We start from the raw sequence: 12851 nt of genomic DNA, 5'->3' as shown, positions 1-12851 counted from the left end.
TGGGGAGCATCCTGGAAACCACCTGTGGCGAGGAGCATGGCCAGCCTATCTCTTCAGCTTTTTCTGTTCATCTTCGTGCCAAGAACAGCACACAAGCTGAAAAGGAGAAACCATGATGTCATTTGATGGCCACTTATTAAAAAAATAACATAAAGAATGGCTGTGAAAACATGGAAAATTGCATGTGTGCAACACCAAAGTATTTGTGAGATTCTTGTTGCACAGGGGATTGAAAGAGGTGTAACCAAGGAACAAGAGCAAAAAATGCTGCTTGATGTTAACAGTGAACATTTTTATTAGTTCAGGACTGTAAACTGAGCTACTCTTTATGCCTCTAGCTATATCCTGATACACCTCAGATGAGCCTTGTGGTCTTATTAGCAGGACAAAAGGGAACTCTGCATTTTCAAATCACAGCCTCTGACTGACTGGAAACAGAAGCTGGAAAAGCAGAATAGCTGCAGCCTGCAATGTTTGGGTGGTTAAACACTTCAACAGAGCTGAGAGGAAAACTGCTGAATTCTCACACTTTCTTTTTATTCTGACCTTTATGAAACAGCCACGCTGTGATCAAAGACAGCCTCCTATCTTCTCAGACCAACAGTCAGAGCAGCTTTATTTGCTCAAGAGAATATATTTACATGCCAGTATAGAGCATTTGACAACAGCTGAACTAACACATGCAGCAAAGTTTGGCAGCTGAAGGGCAAATAACTGATTAGCAAAGATGAATGGAAAATGTTATTATTTGTGGTTGTTGTTGTTGTTGTTACCAAACAATGCCAGCTGCTCATGACAATACTGTTTATGAAACTGGAGATTTTTCTCTACAATTCAAATTTTTTGTGTGTATTTTTTAATGGGAAAGTGGGATGGTATGCAATCAAAGCAACCTTTTGCTTTAAAAAGGAGAAAATTAAACTCCAAATAATTTCCAGTAGCAGCTCAAAAAAAGATGATATTTTGGTTCTGTCATGATATTAAAAAAGAAAAAATGGTATAAATAAAACAAAATTCACTTAAGCTTATGAAGTATAGAAAAATATTTTTCTTATGTGATTTCCTGCATTATCAAAAGTAAATAGTAAAATTAATCTCTCATGCTAGAAGGGCATGGAATAAAGGTTTTTCAAAGCCTAGAAAGGTGTTTTATAGCCTGTGTGTTTCCATGGTAAAACAAAAATGCTATCAGACAGATATCCAAGGCTCTCTCAGAAATACTTTTAGCAGGACTTTAAACTTCTAGAAGGAGTACAAAATAGATTATAACACTGTCAGAAAGTTCCCTTCTCTCCTCTGTGAGATCACTTGTATCAGCCTTTAGTACAGGCAGCATGTGAAGGGGAAGGGATTGGTTTTTAAGGGTAGCACTGGCCCAGCACTCAAACCAGCAGCAGTCTGGATCCTCCAGAGACTTCCCAGCAAGGAACACTGGAGGAGGCTGAAGGTACAGAATATTCTTTAAAATTAAGAGTACTTGCTTTCACTTTGGAAAAAAATTAGTTCAGTGCAGAAACAAATATTTATCAGAGTCATAAAACCACTTGAACTTACATCCTATTATTATTATTTGCAGCTATAGCTGCAAATACCCCCAATAGAAAGAGCAACAATTTTATTCCAAGCTATTCAGAACACATTTTGAAACATCTTGAAAGTTGAAAGTTTTAATAAATTAAGTCCCTGGCCATGCAAGGAAAAGGAATTGATTTGAGTAGTACCTTAGATGCAATGTTACAGGCAGCTGAGCTTGTTAAAGCATAAAAGATTTTGCTTGAAAGGGAGATCTGATGAAATATCTTTTTATCTTCAAATCAAAAGTAAGTAAGTAAAAAAAAAAAAAAAAAAAGAAAAAAGAGGGAAGTCATAGCTTTCCAAGAATAGAGTCATTACAAGTGGGGAGTTCAGGCAAATTAAGGTACTTATTAGAACAACAGCATTAAGAAATCCAAGTTCCCTAGGTAGGTTTGATAATTAACTCTTTTGACAATATTCTAAAAATAGCCTTCTCTTCTCATGTAGCAGTAGATTTTGTTGAGCTGACATTTTCTAGTGAAATACCTTTCACAGTTCTCTATTGGTGCTCTGAAATAGCTCTGTCAGACCCTGTACATGCTGGCTTAAAAAGCAAAGCCCACAGTGCTGAGCTATTGTTGAACTCTCTCTCCTGTGAAGCAGCTGCTGAATTTTCCCTCTCATTAACACTGCTGTCTGTGCAGCGGGAGGTGAAGGATTTTGCAGTGCCTCCTTTAACATAACTCATGCTCCATTCCTATTTTGGGGCTGGGGTGTCCTTTATTAATGTCCACGTAAGACAAGGAGAGACACTGGAATTTCATGAGTCATTTCAGGTGCTGAATGTGCTCCAGGCACCAGTGACAGAGGACAGGACCTTCCAGAGGGTGCCTCAGACCCAGACCCTTCTGCAAGCACTTACCCTTGGTTGTTCTCCACTCACTGCAGTGGGAATCAAGGAGAACAAGACAAACTACCTTATCTGAGTTTTTAGGGACTGCAATTTGGGTAGTGTGGATGTTAGAGCTGTAAAAACAATTGTTAAGGGACAATTACACAATCCTAATGACCCTGGAGCTCCATACTAAGACTTTAGGACCATCTTGTGGAAATCCAGGCTTTATTCAGGATAATTTTTAGGGATGTAAGATAGACAAAACAAGTTTTTGCTGTTTTTCTCTTTTATATAAACAAGCTTTTCTCTTTTCCCCTTTGTTAGGAACAGACCAATATTTTCATCCTTCAAAAAAACTCCTCTGCTTCTTCTTTCCCTGTCCTGATGGCTAATTCCTGCAGGTAAGAAACTCTTCTCCCTTGTCTCACAGTGTCAGAACCACCCCTGGCCACTAAGCAGAGCTTCATCCTTGACACCTTTGGGGTCCAAGTTTGAGGCAGAATGCTTGGCACAGTAAAGCATGCCAACACTTAGACAGGAATAAGAAGCCTGAATGGTTGTGGGGTAGATTACAGAGCTTTTGGGACACTAGTCAGACTGAAATAAAAGGGTAAGACAAAACTAGCTTCAAGCTTCCTCTTGGTCTCTTTTTGTTTTGCATCAGGTTCTCAATTTTGTTCGAATACCAGATTTTCAAGGCAAGTTAAACAAGAAGCATTTTCATACTGCCTCTACAATCATCTCACAAATTATGGCCTTAGATTTCTACTTCCTTGAATAGAATTATAACTTAGGTGAAAATTGCTCTTATGCTCACTTTAATAAGGCTTCTATTGAATGTGAATTCATCTGGAGGCACGATGAGGCACAGAACCATTTCAAGCAGAGGAGTCGCTCATGTCTCAGATCAGAGGCTCAGACCAAGCCAAATGTAGTGCCAGAAATATCTTGGTAATGGTCTTTCCTTGTTGCTGGGCTCATCCCTTTGCAGTGAACCATGTTTTCCTTCAGTGGGTGCTCCAGCAGCACTCCTTTAACCAGCAGCAAAGCCAGCTCACATGTTCCTGCCTTCCCCATGCCCCTCTGCTGCAGATGCTCATTTTCATCTGTCCCCCAGAGCTTCCCTCTGCTGTGCTTGCACAACAGCATTCTGCTGCTGGGAAAAACACCCTGAGCTACAATCCCATCATCGCTGCAAAAAGTGCAGTGCCAGCCACTGTGTTTGGTCTGGCAGTATGCAAAGTTTACCTTCACTGAGCATTCCTCTTCCAACTATCTATGAAAAAGGACAGATTTCTGAACTTTCAGGCAAAACCTTGCTATTCACTAGGTAACACAGTGGAAATTAATTTTATGTAACACAAACAAGAAAAACAATAAAATCTGGTCACTAGCTCAGTTTAGAAGCTATTTTAACATGCAAAAAAAATTGGAGATGAAAAGTCTGGAGGATGACACTCCCAAGCCTGCTTGCTGGAATTGGTGAAAGGTTTCTCAGATTGCTAATGAACTTGCAATTCTTAGTAGATGCCGTAGCATTTGAGAATTTAATTATTATAAAGGATTGGGCTGACACATTCAAAGCTACATTTGAGAATCAAATGTTCAGTTCTCACCAAGATGAAAGAGTGAAATAGTAACAGTTTGCATAAATACTGCAGCATAAGCAAAAAGGCCTGTGAATGGGGTGAGCAGGGCAGGGGAGAGAAGCAGAATATGCCTGACAATAAAACAGTAATAATAATAATATTGGTACAGTTTGACAGAGCTAGTTTGTTAGAAAGTGTCAACATTTGACCCAACAAACACAGAAGAAACAAGAATTCCTTATGAAAAGACTGCACAACCATTCTTAATTGGATTCACCACTGGCTTAATGGTCAAGAGCAGAGTTTGCTTGCTAATCATTCTAAATTTGGAATTCAGCTATATGTCACAGTACTTAAACATTTATGACACACTTCTTCAGGTGCTTGGGCCTGAAATAGAGTTACATGAGGCCTGAATTATTAAATACTGAAGTAATGTTCCTGTATAATAAATAAGTGTTTTCATAAAGTGACAGGTATTTTAATCATGGTTAATCATGAGAAATATCGTGGAACTGTTTGGTTTGGAGGGTAACTCCAAAGGTAACCTAGTTCCAGTCCCCTGCAGGAACACCTTCCCCCTTCCACTAGACCAGGTTGCCCAATATTCCATCCAATCTTTTTGTTTCCCAATTTATACCAAGAGCAGGACTCACTGTAAGTCAAGTTCCTTTTCTAATTTATTATTTTTTTTAATTTTGCTGTAAACAAGAATAGGTCCAAGTCCTTCCTCAGGGATTGCTCTCTGGTGAGCCAGCACAGCCGCCACCCTGCGCTGCCGCTGCCGCATCCTCCCTGGTTTTAATATTTACAGTTTAAAATAGATAAAAGATAAGCCCATCGAGGAGGGAAATTTCTCCATTACCTCAGGGAATTAATATAACATCTGCAATTAGGCACAGAAACTTATTTCATATATATGCATACAGATGTGAATAGAAATAAAGGTTGGGCTTAAACTCTGGTTGGAGCACTATAGACTGAAACCACAAAATGACTCAGAATCCCAGCTAATGATATTAATTTTCTCTTCTTTCACACCTTAACCTTTTACTTTATGAGTCAAAACCAGAAGCTTAAAATGTAGCAAGTTATTCTAATGTTTTAGTTATTATTTTCTATTCCGTATTAGCTTGCCTTTTCCCTTTGTATCATCGTCTTCTATATCTTAAAAAAAAAAAAAAAAAAAAAAAAAAAAAAAAAAAAAAATCGGAGAAATGCTCGCTGCCTTTTCCTCAAAACACACGCAGATCCTGGCTGCAGAAGCTCTACTTGGCCGCGGGATGGGGCTCTCCGCACACAAGTGACATCCCCTCCCGAGCCTCACAAGTGACATCCCCTCCGCACACAAGGGACATCCCCTCCGCATACAAGTGGGTTGGACTCGATGATCTTAAAGGTCTCTTCCAACCTAAAAATTCTGTGATTCTGTGACATCCCGAAGTCGCCGCGCCCACGGAGCGCTCCCCGGGCAGGGTCGGCCCCGGAGCGCCTCGGGGACAGCGGGGACGGAATGGGGAGCGATCCAGGTCTGCAAGACGCAAAAACAGTGCAGAGAGAGCTGCTCGCATTTAATCCTTCAAAATAGGGCTCAGCAATTAGAGTTTGTGTTAGCTACAGAGGAATGAACGGGGTGGCGACACTGAAAGTGTGTACTACGTGTGTTCGTGGCCCAAAGCAACACCTTCACATTTAATCCTTCAAAATAAGGCTCATCTTTTAGAGTTTGTGTCAGTCACAGAGAAATGAACAGGTGGTGACACTGAAAGTGTGTACTTCGTGTGTTCATGGCCCAAAGCAACACCTCCCGCCTACTAATATCTAGGAACTCACCAAAAGGACTCAAAAGCAGAAGAACCATAAGTAGCTCAGAAGTAAGGAATGTTGTAATTCTGCTCCTTCACCTGTTTTGATCTGGTGGGGGTTTTTTGTTTTGTTTTGTTTTGTTGTTTTTGGTTTTGTTTCTTTCTTTTTAAATCTGTGTCACAGAATCACAGAATATGATGAGTTGAAAGGGACCCCTTAGGATCAAGTTCATCAAGTTCAATTCCCAGCCCTGCACAGAACAGCCCCTGAGAGCCTGAGAGCATTGTCCCAACACTTCTCGAGCTCTGCCAGGCTGGTGCTGTGACCACTGCCCTGGGGAGCCTGTTCACTGCCCAGCCACCCTCTGGGGAAAGAACCTTTTCCTAAATATTCAACCTAAACCTCCCCTGACACAACTTCAGGCCATTCCCTTGGATCCTGTCAATTTTTATAGTTCATAAAACCATAAAAATCAAGACCCATGTGGCTTTTATTTTACCTCTGGAAATAGACAAATACACTTACGTCCATTTTGCACTTGCTGAACAGAAAAACAAAGGGAGGCTTTTGGTAAAGGTCACAGAGGAAGTTCATAATAGAAAAGCAAACAGTGTGAGCCTGCCAGGCATCGACCCTGTGTTTGCACCACTGAAACACCCTCGTGTCTAATGGTCTTCTCATTATTCATCTCTCCTGTAAAGAGAAGTCCTTTTTGCCCCTGCTGTTCAACACCACTCATATTCACCGTTTATTAAAAATAAATAAGCTGCAATTCCAGTTTGACCATCTAATGCTGCATGTGAGATAACTCAAGGCTGCAAATGTACCGAGCAGGCTGAGCTTGTGAGAGAGGAATAAACACACGGGGGAGCTGCAGGGCCTTGATGGTTTCTAACCTTAATAGAAGCAAACACAAAAGCAGCAGAAAACATTTGATACACATTTTACCTGCAGCTTCTATTCCTTCTACTTTTGCTATGAACCAATATGGAGGAATTTATTTTAGGTTTTTTTCTGATGAAGGTCAGGTTCTTCATCCACTCCAACCCAATCAATTACTTTTTTTATATGGTTGTTCTTCAGCCTTGGTCTCCACTCATTTTTCCTTGTACAGCCTTGTCCAGTTTCTGATACAGCAAGTTTAACTCTATTAGATAGGATGCCACACACTCATTCCTTTTTATATTGCTAAAATGTCACTTCTATGTGTTATCTTCTCTGAATCCTATTCCCTTCTCAAGTCTGCCATAAACTCCTGCCATTCTGGGAAAAAAAAAAAAAAGGAAAAAAAAAAGAAAAAGAAATCTGTCATATTTTAACCCCAGTCAACAACAAAACACTGTGAAGATACTGACTCACCATCCCCCAGCTCCAGCAGTGGAATGGGGAGGAGAATCATAAAAAAAACAAACCCAAAACTCATGGATGGAGATAAGAATATTTTAAGATTTGAAGCAAAGTAAATATTTCTAACAATACAGTGACAGTAATAATATTAACTCTAATGGAAGATAAAAGACATAAATAAAACCCAAGAGAAACAAGTGATGCACAGTACAATGGCTCAGTACACACAGACCAATGCCCAGCCTTTCCCTGAGTAGTCAGTCCCTGATGGCCAGCTCCTTCCAATTCATGGACGGGGCATGATGTTCTGAGGTGTGGAACATCCCTCTGGACAGTTCAGGGCACCTGTCCTGGCTTTGCTCCCTTGTGCACCTGCTCCCTGGCAGAGCATGAGACACTGAGATGTCCTTGACTTGGGGTAAGCCCTGCTCAGCAACAACTGTGGGCTATCAAACATCTCTGGGCTATCAACATTGCTCTCACACTGAATGCGAAACACAGCACAATATCACACACCAAGAAGACAACTAGCTCCATTCCAGCCAAAACCAGCACAAAATCTCATTTCACTGAATCTAGAAATTAAATTTAGTTCCTGAAAACCTAGCTAATTAAAAACTGGAGGCAAATGCAAGACAGCTGCATACAAGCTTTTTTCCAGCTCTCTCAGTGGAGTAGATTTTACCTTGTGACTGCTCAGTAGACTTCTGTTTTCCTATTCTGCACCCTCAAAATGCACAGTTCCCCTCAACATTATAGTCTTCTCTGCTAAGCTGTCCTTTCCATACAGAAACTTTCTGTGACAGACCTATGTAACATAAGAAACCTGTATACTTTGGGGCTGGAAATGTGAAATCCCAGAAAACACATATTCATATGTGATTTCACAGAAATATTTCCTGAGAGAAAAACTTAAGAGTAAAGGATCATGACTGCTCTTGGAGAGCCAAGACCCACTGTCACAGTGGGGAATCATAGAATGGTTAGGGTTGGAAGGGATTTTAAAGATCACCTAGTCCCAGTTCTCACACCATTGGCAAAGACACCAGGTATTTCTTTTAGAAGAGAAAAAAAAAAAAGAAACTATAAAAAGTTCCAGCTTTCAAAATTGTTTAAGGTTTACTTATACCTTCAGTAATTCAGCTTCAACAACCAAAACATGCTTGCTTTGGGAAAACACCACCATAGGGCAGCCTGGGGCATCCACAGCCCCGCCATGGCTGAGCTGTCAGAACTCCAAGTTGCCTGTGGGCAAATACAAGGACTGGATCTTCTGGGAAACCTGGGAAAATGCTTGGTAGGTGATCTGCTGGGAGCCAACAGTGCTAAGGAGCAGCATCTCTTTAGCAAGTGAACCCTTGAAATACTGTTAGGCACTCCCCTCCCAATTCTTGAGCATTGTGAAAATTACTTTTGTGGTCAGAGACCCGTTGCTTTAGGCAGTGGTTAGTATGATTCCTTAAAATATAATTCCTTCCACAAACTCTCTTAACTCTGTAGAGAAACCTAGTTTTTTCTGGTTTCTAGAGAAACCTAGTTTTTTTCTGGTCTGCTTAAATTTTCTTGGAAGCCTCATACAGAATCTTGCTGTGTCTTGGACCTTATTTCTGATGTTCAAACTGACTTTATGAATGGTCACTGTATAGGCAGTGTCTTGTACCATCCTTTCCTCAGCAAGAACACCTGGCAGTAATTTACCATTAGTTAAACTGTTGCCATTTAGACTAAACTTACTGCTTTTGTGCCTAGAATAAGTTAATTACTCACTAATTTCTCTTTTAAGCCCCAGTAGATCTAAATTGGTAAAAATTTTCAGGATTACAGAAGTCTTCTATACAGTGCAAAATGTTTGTAACTTCTTGATCACAAGCAATATGAAATAAGTTGCACAAAACCTACTTCTGATCAATGCAGTATTCTAATTAACCCATTTCCAAGGAGTTCTTTCTTTAGGTTTTTTTGCCTCTCAGAAGTGCTGAATACTACTGATACCATAATGTCTGGTATTTGGCCAGATTTATTTCCCCTTTCTTAAAAGTATCTACCACAGTTTTTGTTTTTCAGCAGTACAGTACCACTCTGATTTGGATTTGCTGAAAGCTCTCTTGCCAGCTTTGTGTGCCAGCTCCTCCAGCTTTCTGTGATAGAGGTTCCCTGATATATCCCTACTAAATGCAATGCATGGAACACAGAATTTTGCTTCTTTTCAAGCTGGTCATTTTTATTTCTACATCCTCCTTTTAGCTAGCTGTCCTGCCTTATCAAAACATCCTTTGAAAACCAAGGTAGTATTTGTGCTTGTTTATAGGAAATAGTAAATGGGCTCAATTAGAGACTGTCTTTACTGTATTTGTTTCCCCCCTTCACTATTAAAAAGTTACAGCATTCCAGGCCTGTTATGAATTCTTTTCTTTACATTGGCAAGAGAAAGGTGAAAAGTTCCTTGTAAAAGGGTATATTGGATTTCTGAAGCTTTTGGTTAGTTTTGCCTGGCTATAAATAAAAATAAATGCTCACACAATATCCACTGAAAAACAGCTGGATCAAATGTCTTGCTCAGCCCCATCAGAACCCTGCCATGACTTGGGCCAGCAGATCACGTACACTGCTCAATAGAGAGGGATCTGACATCTGAAAGGTGCATTTTTAGTGCAGAGTGTTTGGAATAGTTCAATTACAAACAGTACTTTTCAAGGATACAGCCACTCAGTGTAATGATTTCATCTGTTTCCTTGGGGGAATTATGTGCTGAATCCACACAGAGAGTCTGATTGCATTTACCACCTGCAGGTGTTTTTAAAGTCTTTTCCTGGGTTTAGGAACTTTAGAGCTTCACACATCCAGTGGGTCTGATTATGGGTTTTAGAGTGGGTAGCAAATTATTTCTCATGTATAGGCATTATTTCACCAAAGTCTCTCGATGTATCAGATGGCATATCAATTTTGCACATAGTTTACTACAAAGCCCTACCAACAGAGAAATATTTGTACAGTGGATCCATTATTATAACAGAATGCTGAGTTTCTCAGTGAGCCCAAATCTACTTTTTAAACAGAGTCTGTGGAACCAGCTGTATAGTAATAAACCTCTCAGCAGAATATTTTGGGCTTTCTAAGAATTCCGTAACACATTTTGGAAGAGGTTTATTTGCACTTCTGCATCATGTCTGCTCACATTTAAGTGGAGGAAGCCCTTTCCTTGGTACTACAAGATACATTTCCATCTGTTACTGTATTCTCAAACCATTATTTGTTATGCAGTCAAGAAGCAGAGCTCTATTCTAACATTTTACACTTCTACATTAGGCTATGGTCTTTGAGCACAAATATTGCCTCAGTATTAAGATCTGTGACTTAACTTGTTTACTTAGATCTCTGATTAAAGAACAAATATTATGAGCACAACAAACTCTTGGAGACTTATTTTAATAATCATTAGGATGACTTGTGTGCCTACAAAAAGTATGCAAATAAATACTTTAAGCCACTGATTAAATCCCTGCAGGTGTTGTAGTTGAAATTTACTTGTGGACTACTGCAAAGCCTGTAGAAGCAGCTGAACTTCACAAGAAAAAACTTCACTTTTGAACACTATCCTTCCTTTGTTTTGACTCCTGACAGACAGTATTCTTATGATTGGGCAGATTGCAAATATACCACCACAAAGAAGCACAGAAACATCTAGAAACTCTGAACACTACAGAACCTTTCTAGATCATGAGTCTGACAATATGTTTTAGACCCCTTTTGGGAACTTTAAGTACTATAATCCTCCAAAAACAGAACAGGTCTCTTGTAAGGATGACATTTAAGTCAGAGCTCTTTTAGCAGAAATGCTTATAAATTTGAGCATTATGAAATACCACAGGAAAAGAATGGTGATGAACAGTCTATATCCCCATTAAGCCCTTCATTGTAAGAGGCACTAAAATAGCTGTGACTGTGGGTCACTCTGCTGCTTAGCAAAGAATTTAATTCTTGATTTGCTAGATTCTGCAAATACAAATTCTCAAATTACAAAATCAGCTTTATTCCACTTTTCTAACAAGAGCAATTTTAATAGAACACTTCTGCCCATCAGACTTTGACAATGTCTCTCATGCACAGCAGTGTACTGGGTACTTCACAAAACTTACACAATTATTAAAGTCTCTTTTAATTCTGCTTTTATAATGCATTACCTCATATAGCATATTTTTTTACCGACTGCATTACATTTGAAGGTGTTGATGTATTTCAGTTGATCTTTTCTTCCCATTCAGGAGCCTGGAAAAATGTGGAAGTGAGAAAAGTGGGCTTATGTGTCTCCTCTCTGTAACAGACAGAACCACAGGAAATCTGCACTTTGGCATCCTTGATATCCACCTACTCATTCAAACAACCAGTCAACCAGTCTGGATTCAGTAAATCTCTATGCAAGTGTGCAACCAGCTGTTCTGATACTGAGGGAGAAAACTCTTTCTGAAATATGAGTGGGAATGAGAGTAGGTTCCTGCATATTCTGCCTGGGACTTTCCACATACTGTAAGTCACCTTTTCCCTCCCATGTCTGTGATCTCACTCAGCTCTGTGCCATCTATAAAGCTTCCCTTCTTAGATGAAACTATCAAAAAAAATCAGGGAAATTGGTTCCAATCCCTGCAAGTTCCTCTCTAATTCCTGTTAATTGTACTAATGTGCAACCTGGATGTGGTTTGTTTTACTGAAAGCAAAGTTGAGCAGATTCTGCAAGGATATACGATATCTGCCACATCAACAAGCAAACTGCTTCAACTCCTTCATGGCTACATTCATTTTTCATTTTCATAACTTTAGCATACAGCTCAGAGGGTGAGCCACTACAGGAGCTGGACCTCAGCTTGGCTCCAACTCCTTTTCTGAGTGACCCATGAGGCTGCCGTGGCACCTCCAAGCACAAAGGAGCAGATCAGGTGCCTGTGGAACAGAAGTGTCCCTGTGGAGGTACCAGTTTGTGGGTTTGTCTGGGTCTGGATGGAAGGCACTTGAGATGGTAGTTCATGTTTGGACTCACGTGTTTATTATCTCTTACCAGTGAAGCAGTTTCACTACTGTGAGTTTGGCAGCTTTTCATCAGAAGGCACAAAATGGCCAACAATCTCTTGGTACAAGGTCTTTTAAGACTAAACTATCCAATGAAGAACTGACACCTAGATTATTTTCCCTTTTAACCCAAAGAGCTGCAATGTGGGCTTTTCTGCCCAATCACAAAATGCCACCCAAACCCAAGAAGAAGAAGGAAGAAGAAGCATGAAGAAGAAACCCAGGATGACACCCTGTGCCCTCCATCTTGCTTCCATCCACAACATACTAAAAATCCCAAAGCCTAAATTTCTCACCAAGTGATACAACCACACTACTCTCTATAATCTATTTCACACTTTTGTGGATTCTTGTCTATCTTGAAGTCTGGGAAGCTTTCTCCATGAATGAGGGTCAAAGTCAGTGCTCCCCTGGGGATCAGGGCACCCCAGAACAGACAGAGAAATATTCCTGGTGCCCTGGGTTTCCACATGTCCCAAGTCTCACGTACCCAGCCATGGGCACAGCTGCAGCCTGGCAGCTTTTCCCTGTCTTCTCCAAAACAGAATTTGCAATCTGGTTTTGACAGCCTGACACAGCTTGTGGGAGAGACTGAGAATGAGAGACTATAGATACCCATGCCTGACTTTAACCCCAGA

The sequence above is a fragment of the Zonotrichia leucophrys genome, chromosome 1, assembly GCF_028769735.1.
Source record: "Zonotrichia leucophrys gambelii isolate GWCS_2022_RI chromosome 1, RI_Zleu_2.0, whole genome shotgun sequence".
Taxonomy (NCBI): domain Eukaryota; kingdom Metazoa; phylum Chordata; class Aves; order Passeriformes; family Passerellidae; genus Zonotrichia; species Zonotrichia leucophrys.
This window is presented reverse-complemented; position numbering follows the sequence as displayed.